Source organism: Clinocottus analis, unplaced genomic scaffold (genome assembly GCF_023055335.1).
Source record: "Clinocottus analis isolate CAN_PGR_092001 unplaced genomic scaffold, fCliAna1.0.p SCAF_2, whole genome shotgun sequence".
Classification (NCBI taxonomy): Eukaryota; Metazoa; Chordata; class Actinopteri; order Perciformes; family Cottidae; genus Clinocottus; species Clinocottus analis.
In genome coordinates, this window is record NW_027175931.1 from 12,003,073 (window position 1) to 12,012,091 (window position 9,019).

Genomic DNA, 9,019 nt, shown 5'->3' on the forward strand with positions numbered 1-9,019 from the left:
GCATGTCAGGGTTGGTGTGGTTTTCTGCCAAAATCACTGCGTATCAATTCTGCATTATTAGCTGGGTGTCTCCGCCGCTATTCTTCCTTGCTCCATTCATAACCTCTATCAAACTTGCAAGGTTAAGGGGTAATGATTATTGGAGCCGTATTATATTAATGAGTAACTGTCCCGGTATGCCCTTTTGCTCAGTGGTGCATTGAAAAGGCCCAGACACATAATAAATGAAAGCACTGAAGTCCACAATTCACACTGGCATGCTTCAACTCAAAGGAGACAGCAAGGGGCATTTTTAGTCTGTTAATCTGTGTAAGTCAATGATTATCGGTCAGGAGATGTAGATCAAACGAGAAGCTTGTGTGTGTGTGTGTGTGTGTGTGCGTGTGTGTGTGTGTGTGTGTGTGTGTATGTGTGTGTGTGTAAAAAATGGCAAGAGAAAGGGTGGGGGTAGAATGAGGATCAATATTGCCATTAGCTCGTTAAAGTTCTTAGTGAAGAGCAACGCAATCACTTTGCTCCTAAGTCTGTAGTCGGGGAACCCAGTGAGGCAATTCATCAGGACATATAGAGTTTCCAAGCTTTCAACTACATCTCATCTAAAGTGAATAAGCCAATTTAAATAAGCCTGTGCAAGCCTCAAATGTAATTTAAAAGGAGGGACTATTGAAACCAAATCCACACAAATATCCCTCCCTGCGAATCGGAATACCAGACTTGGTGGTGAATACTTTTATCGTCATTACTTTTGTTAACTCTTTGTGTTATGTCCCTCCAGTTTTGTCAACAGAACACAAATCGACCAGGCATCATGTCTTCTCAGGGTGAGCGACCCAGCGCCTGAACTGCTGATTATCTATGAACAAGAGCGGCAGAGACACTTTATTATGACACCTTTTGAGTGACATGATAGTATTTGCAAAGTCATTCTCGTTTTCTGATTTAGATTTTTAACAAAAACATACCTGAAAGCTTGACTCATTAACTGCTAACTGTATTTTGAATAACATGGGCGAGTCCAGCAGCCTTACAGTTAAGGATCGCACATGTTAACAAAATCAGTTAGTTACAGTGTTTGGTGTTATTGACAAATTACATTGCCTTTATTCGTTGGAACATTTGTAATATTTCCAACTTCCCCAAAAATATCATGCTGTCTATTTAAAAAAACAGCAGGGGAATCGTCAGGGAATAGTCCAATACTGATTATGACCTATTTTCATAACTTAGTTATATAGTGAGCCATTCTGCTGGTAGTGTGTCAGTATTAGGATGGATAGGATAGACAATATACTTTATTCATCACCAAGGGAAAATTTGGTTGTGGCAGCAGAAAACAATTCAATTGATGGAGGATCTGGCCAGGGGTGATTTATTATACACTACAATGTATTATATAACTACAAGTGAATTGGATAAATTAAATATAGGCTAATTAATTAAGTAAAAAAAAAAATATATATATATATATATATTAGAATATTGATTTGTTTTGGTAAAATTGCTTAATGTTTACTGTATTTCTTTCAACCTATGTCCATTCCCTCTCTATCCTCAGGTGCAGATATCGACCTTGATTCCGACTTTGTATACGGTAAGTAACTGCACCTTTAAAATAGTTACAATATTAACTTCTGCCACTGCCTTAAAAAGAGAATGAGGAAAGCAGGACCATGGATAAAGGGGGTTTCTGCCAACACATAATTGTTAAATGGGTAAATAGAGTAAGCGATAGAGGGAGCTAGATTGTGTAGAGTGAAAAGGAAAGAGGCAAAGAGCTTAACTCGGTTTGAATGAAAGCAAAGGAAAGGGGTACAGCAGGTAAATGAAAGACAAAGCGGGTCATCAGCTGGCAGTGATTGTGTGGTGATGTTGTTCTTTGTGAATATGTAGACTACCATACACTACGCATTGGGGGTTTGGCCTTTGCCGGGATCATCTTGTTCCTTTCCATCATTCTGTTGGCAGGTAAGTCAACAGCTGAGCAGCAACAATAGCAAGAAATATGAATTTGAAGAGTCTGATACAAGGACACGGAGGACAAAACTGTGTGAAAGAGAAGATGATCTTATGTATGTGTGAAAGACAAGCACTGTAGTTCGGAGTTTTGGAAAGAACTAATCTCTTTATCTTATTTTTCACCAAAGGCAACAAGATCGCCAACTGTGGCAAATCCAAGGTAAGAGAAATGAAATCCAGCTCTAAAGTGACCTCTGTGGGCTATAGAAATAATTTAAAAAATCAATTTATTTAACTTTCTTGCAGGTTAAATGTAACAAGCTATTTTTGATAGTTGACATTTGCATGATATAAAAACAACAAAACAAAAAATTATTAATAGATAAAATGAAAACTGCCTTTTTATTTTCTCCAGCCAAAACATGCTGAAGTCGTTTAAACTGAACAAAACCATCCAGGAACCGAGGAGAGTGCTGCAATGTGCCACAATGCTGTTATGTGTGTACGGATATGAGGCTTTGTACTAATAAAGTGTTTGTAACCTTGCTATTTTTATGATGATTCATTTTGCTCTGGACCACCTGGATTTAGAAATATTTCACATCAATACATAAATACACTTTCTGGCACCAACCAAATAACAGCTCCTCTAATCAGGTTACAAGTCAAGAGAAATGGCATAACAATATAAAGTTTCAAATATAAAATACTAAAAAATATTTAAACATATAATATAAAATAACTATACAAAACTCTTTTAACAAGATCCACATATATTAAATAAAAATAACTATACTTTTAGGTACAGGTATAACATGAAGACCAAAATGGTGTTGTCATAAATCCCCATCAGAAGAACCACGTGATCATGCTTCTTGCAGGAAAGAAACCTGAGCTTCTGCCTGGATAGGCCCCGCCCCTCTCAGGTGCAGTCCCTCCTTCTTAATGAGAGCTGACGTCTGTTGTTTCTTCCCCTGGTTTTGACTTCAGGCACGTGTTAAACGCTTCCTGTAAATGGACTTCCTCGTGTTTTAGTTGAGTACTTCCCTCAATTTCAGTAAATATATTTGATTTGCATGTTAATTATTATCTTTACTCATTGCTGCGTTTAAATCACACATGGAACAAAAAACATCAACAATTAACACACATAAATAAATACAAAAAGGAGCAAGCTCAGCATTATGTTTCGTGGGTCTTTCACACACTCTTCAGCTGTAGTGGGCCAACTGTAGGTTTTATAGAGTTGTATTGTAAAAGCCTGGCAGGAATAGTTGTGGGAGTTTGGACAAACACGTTGAGATAATGAGCGACAGAGAAAAGCAGATGTTTATATGGGTCCTTTGACTTGTAGTAACCAAAGCGTCCACAGAGGGGCGTCATGAGACCAGCATGAACGCAGGGAGAAAACTGCAACTTCTCTCGGGCAGAGAGGAAGTGAAAGCTGCTGACCACAGAGAAGGGGATCAAATAACTCCAAATAGTGTGGGAAAGAATAGGTAGGTCAAAAATGTGCAAATGCAATCAAAGGTTTGTCACGTATATTATCAGACAACAGTGTGAGAAATGTTAAAGCTACAGATTACATCAGAGATAAAATAAAACATAAATAGAGGCCCTATGAATTAATCGACGCACCAAATCGGCATACATAGGCCATCAGATGGGCAGTAGAAGACCACCATAAAACATATCAGGCGGTCGTCTACAAAGTGGTTTTGTTTGCGGAGAGGACCCAAATCCAGTTCCATTCATTACTTGAAACAGGACGTCCCGTTTTTTTCAACTAAAGCCGAGCAGGGCCATCCGTGCTGCTGTATTTTCATCGCTGCAGCACAGATGACAAAGCGCATTAATCATACCGCAAGAAAACTGCGCCTGATTAATTATCCGTGAATAAATAAGTCGTTACAGGCAGAGACAGGAGCTGTCAACTGGGTGAGTCCCAGGGACCCCCTGCTCTCTCTCTCTCTCTCTCTCTCTCTCTCTCTCTCTCTCTCTCTCTCTCTCTCTCTCTCTCTCTCTCTCTCTCTCTCTCTCAACCTCCTTCTCTCACCACTCAGACTCCTGAATTTGTAGGGAACCTGAAAGACCAAGCTGTAAAAGTTAACACAGCCAACTGCCGAGCGCTAAAGCAGGCGGTTTTACCGGTTGTGCTCAGGTCACCTGTTTTCCATATGGGCTTCAGTTGAGGTAAGCATGGGAAGCCATTTATCACACAGTTCACTGGAGCTGATAGCATCACAGCACCAGGGGGCATTTTGTGGAACAACACAGAAACAAATGCTACAGCTACTGTTCCCATAAGCATTGAGGATGGCTACTGGTACTGAAGTAAACAAAGAGAATGAGACTGGATGAAATATGTTTCCCTCTTTAGGATGGAACATTTTTATGAGCAAGAAGTTGACCTCCACATTTCATGATGACCCAAAACGAAAAGATTTATGCTATTTCTCTCCTGGTTCTTAACTTTGGTGACAGCTTCTCTTCTAGTTAGTGCAGTCTGTTAAGTTGTAATGCTTGCCCCTAAACAATTTGGCAATTCTAATTATGCTCTTAAGTTCTGCTGAAAAATGACTAATTGTTCATTAAACATTTACAGGAATTTGTTTTTGCTATAGACTGTGTCTCTGAAGTCTTACTGCAGGTTTAAGTTAAAACATAGGCTATAACTACTTGTACTACATTTTTTTTAGATATTATATCTAATATCATTACAAGCCTCATGCTCAAAATGAGTTCAAAGCTCATTTGATCCTCCTGGAGACATACATCTTTAACAACTGGTCAGGAATGTGTGTGTATTTATATTTAATCTGGTAGTTTTAACAAACACTCTAACACATTTTTATTGGGTCTTTGTTGTGGATTCTCCAGCCTTTCACTTGTAGGAAGGATCTACACAAATTCAACTGTTTATGTTCATGCAATGTTCATGTTCAGCAAGTTGGAACATTGTGGCGCACTAATTTGATTTTAATAGTTTTGGCACAAAGGTACAGTAGTGATTGTTAGTAGGATCAGTTGATTGTTGAAAGATATAGAATATGGCCAGAGTTGCCCTTCAAACAAATGTTGGTGTGGTTTCCTCTCGGCTGGCTTTGGTCGCAGTTTGGGTTGACAAATCTACTCGCCACTTAAATCGCCCTTCATTCAGCTTGTAAATTCTATTCAGAAACGAAGAAATAGAGGGCTTTCCTTATTTCTATTTTAGTTTATTTCCATTAATGTAGTTGTCAATGCATGTTGTTTGTGTGTGAGCTTATGCATGGCTGTCAGTGCAACATGTTAAGCAGTCAGTAATAGGTGCAGGTGTTTTAAAGTGTGGGAAATAAGATAAGATCAAAGCACAAAGGGTCAAGATGGAAAGTCTGCCTTCAGCTAAACTCCACAACGTCCTCACACACCTGCCAACTCTTTCTCTCGTGTCGGTTTATTGTTGACTTGATGTGATGTAACAGACCAAAACTGCGTAGATTTGAGTGTAAACAGTAGCTTATTTATGTTTGCTCAACCCTTACTGGTACATGTTGCTCCTCCAAATGCCAGAAGCTTGCTACAGTAATTGTAAATGACTTTACTTGCACTGTATTCCTAAATTACTTTAAATGACTGGATACAATATGTACTCACCCATCTTGTTGTTGTCCATCTGGCGTGTGTATTGAATTAACACACCTCTCGATGTTGTGGGACTTTAGTTGCATCAAGAGGTCTGTTATTGTGTTGACGAGGATAAGCCAACTATTGTAATAACTGGAATATAGCAATATATAATAATATAGCTATACCATGTTTATATAGCAGAGAACAATGGCTTGATCAACCTGTTCGTGGACTCCAGGGCAACAGTTTATCATGTGGCCCATATTCAACCCCCCACATACTGCATGTGCGTTGTGAATGTACCCTGTTGATTTGAAGTTTTTATTATGCAAAGTGCACACAGAAGACTGCACATGACAACTTCTTCATTTCCAACCAGTACTCCTGTCCTGGAATAATGCTACCTGGCCCCATATTTGGTCTTTGTCGTTTAGTTTGTGGTATTTTGATTTTTTAGGATCATATGTAACTGCTTTGAGGAAAATCTAAAACAGTTTAGGTGGTAATGCAAGACACTCCTCAGATCATATTTTACTTTAGTTATGCAAATTCCCTTTCAAATATAGAGTTAGCCATATTACTAAAACAGGCTGAAAAAGCAGTGTGTAGCAGACTCTTGCCATTGCCCACTTAGTCTGGTTGGTCATCCTGTCTTGACAAAGCAAGCTTTTGCCGTCGCCTTGATTTGGAGTAACCAATTAGTTAGCGCCACTTAAAATGTTAAAATCCGCATATGCAGAGTTTCAGCAATGTAGATCTTCTAATGATAACATCTTTAATTGTGTCCACTGGGTGTCACTAGATATCTCTGATCAATATCTTTGTACAAAACAAAAGCATATTCACCTGACTCGGTCTTTAAACATATTCAAATTAAATTGATGAATGTTAATCCTTTACTCAGCTGGTCAAATTCAATTCTCCTCATTGTCCTTGATCAACACACAATCAAAGTCAGAAAGTGTGTTTGTATGTCACCCACTACAGAGCACGAGCAACGGGTCTCTAGGTTGGTCCCACAGAGGATGCCTCCAGCGGCAGCCATCTTGGAAGTGGTGGTATCGTCGTGGCATGGTATGTTTTTGTTTGTGTTCTGTCTGTTTCAGAATCTCAGTGTTCCTCAGCTCCAATGTTTTTCTTTCTCTTGATAATCTGTCTCCCCTGTCTCGCTAGCCTAGCTCCTTCTCAGCCATGCAAATAGTCTCATTTGCGAATCTGAAAAAAGAAGTGGAGAGGAAAAAAAGAGAAATGGAGAAATGAACCTCCAGTCGGAGAAGGTGCCCCCCTACTCACACCACCTCCGCCCCTCACCCCTCCTCTCGTTATCCTCCCCAGCTCATTTGAATAAATTAGCACCCCTTGATGTCTCATGTTCACATGCATGTACTCATGCAAAAACACACATACGCAAGCACGAACACACTGGAGCAAGCAGGCACTCCCAAATCCATGTGCACGCACACCCGACTGGGTAGGAGAGCAGCCAGATATGCATGTCCTGTGCTTTGTCGCCATGTAGACACATGCTCACACACGCACACATCCTCTGATGTGCTGATACACTCTCACACATCTGCCACAACAATCACGCTTGGTTTAAAGGCAAACACACTCCATTGGTCGGCCCCTTCCTGTTAATGTACTGCGGCAACGTGGGGTGTGATTCATATTAGCCTAATGCAGTGGCTCGTTCATACACAGTTGGATGCAGCGCGAGCTAGGTGGCCCCACAGAGGAAAATGAGTTCTGCAGGACATTGCTGGGTTTTGACTGTGTTTAGTATTGACACAAACAGGAGTTCTTGTGTTTTGAAAGTCCATTTTCACTGCCATTTAACTTCCATTTGACCCATTGTCAAGTGATTTCCCCTTCCAGTTCCTCCAACCACAATCCACCACCACTATCGCCCCTATTCCTGCAGCTCGCTCCCCGCTCTCATTTTAATCCCTGTGACCTTGCACACAGCTAAGCAGTAGCACCATGAGCCCCTTTTCTTTCTCTCCTAATTCCATACAGTCATACTGGATACATTACCGCTAATATGATCCTAGCATGTAGTCGTGGCCTTAGGGGGAGCTTTGATTGTCTGAGCATTAACATTAACATCCACATTACCTTATCCGCCTCATCACGCTCTCTGTTTGCCCGTCAACCCTCCCTCTGCTTTCTGTTTGTCTACTGCCCTGCTCACCCATTTTCTTCCACAGTCAACAAACTCTCACTCCCCTCATTTCCTATCTCCTTGCCCATCTCCAGGCAACGACAGAGCAGAGTGATGGATATGAGTCACATAGTGCTGTGTTTTTTTTAGTGGTGTGGTGGAAGCTTGTCCTGGGTTCTGTCCTGACAGACAGTTGCTTTAGCTGTCTGGAAGCTGCTTGCCTTTTCTCTGGCCTGGCTGGCCCGGCTCAGCCTGTCAGGCTCCATGATGATCATTGGCTGACATTACAGCACAACCTGCTTGGTGCTGTCAAGCTGATTCACATCAGTTCCTTAACAGCTTTCCCTGCTGCCTTTTGAAGTCTTGACGGAGTCCTTTAAGTGTTACCATACACTGCTGAAGGGTGGGACCTCTGTGGGTGAGGAGCTTGGTTGGAGTGCCAAGGTGTTGGGTGCTGTTATATGACCAGTTTGTCATTGGGAGAGGATACTTGAAGCTATTTTTTATTCCCTGGGGGTATCTACACAAGAGTTTCACTCACCATACATATGGGCTGCACTTTTACATTTGGGCTATGGTTAGTGGCTGGGGGAGGTGCATAGAGCTAAAAACTGTTCATCTATAAAAATTATTTGGAGTACACATCTGGATGTAATGGAGTTGCTTCTCTGCACACCATGTGTCCTTTGAGTTGCGTGATTTTTGTGGTTTGTGGGGCTGTTTGAAAAAGAGATGGAGGGTGCGTGGGTGTGTGTGTTTCCTCCTGTTGCATAATCAGAGAGTGGAGGCCGAGTGAGCTGCCTTGCCTGCCACACTGCAGCGGATCTTCAATGAGAGTGAGAGAGGCCACATCTTGCCTTGGCTTAAATCCACAACCATGACTACTTTTGGTCGCTCTCCTCAAAACATCATCATAGTACTGAGAGAAACTCAAAGAGTGACAGTGGAGGTCATTTCAAATAGAAGGTGTTTGAGTTGGCTCTCAAAGGGTGAACAGCAATCAGCTTTGCTTTGATATTTGTTGTGTATTGATTATCCAGGAGTTGATATATGACAGGAAAGAGGAGAGTATTGAATGAGACAGATTGCACAGTGTAGAGATCTCAGAGGTCATGTGGTTAAGAATATTGGTTTTCTTTAATAACTGCATGTAAAAACTGAGTGTCATATGACGGCCCACAACTTGTTTGGCAACAATGATTTTATAGAAAAGTCAGTAGATCAGTCAATGACACTGCACCTGGACATCCACTACCACTGAGGCTGCTGATGCTAATCTGTATAGATCCAGAT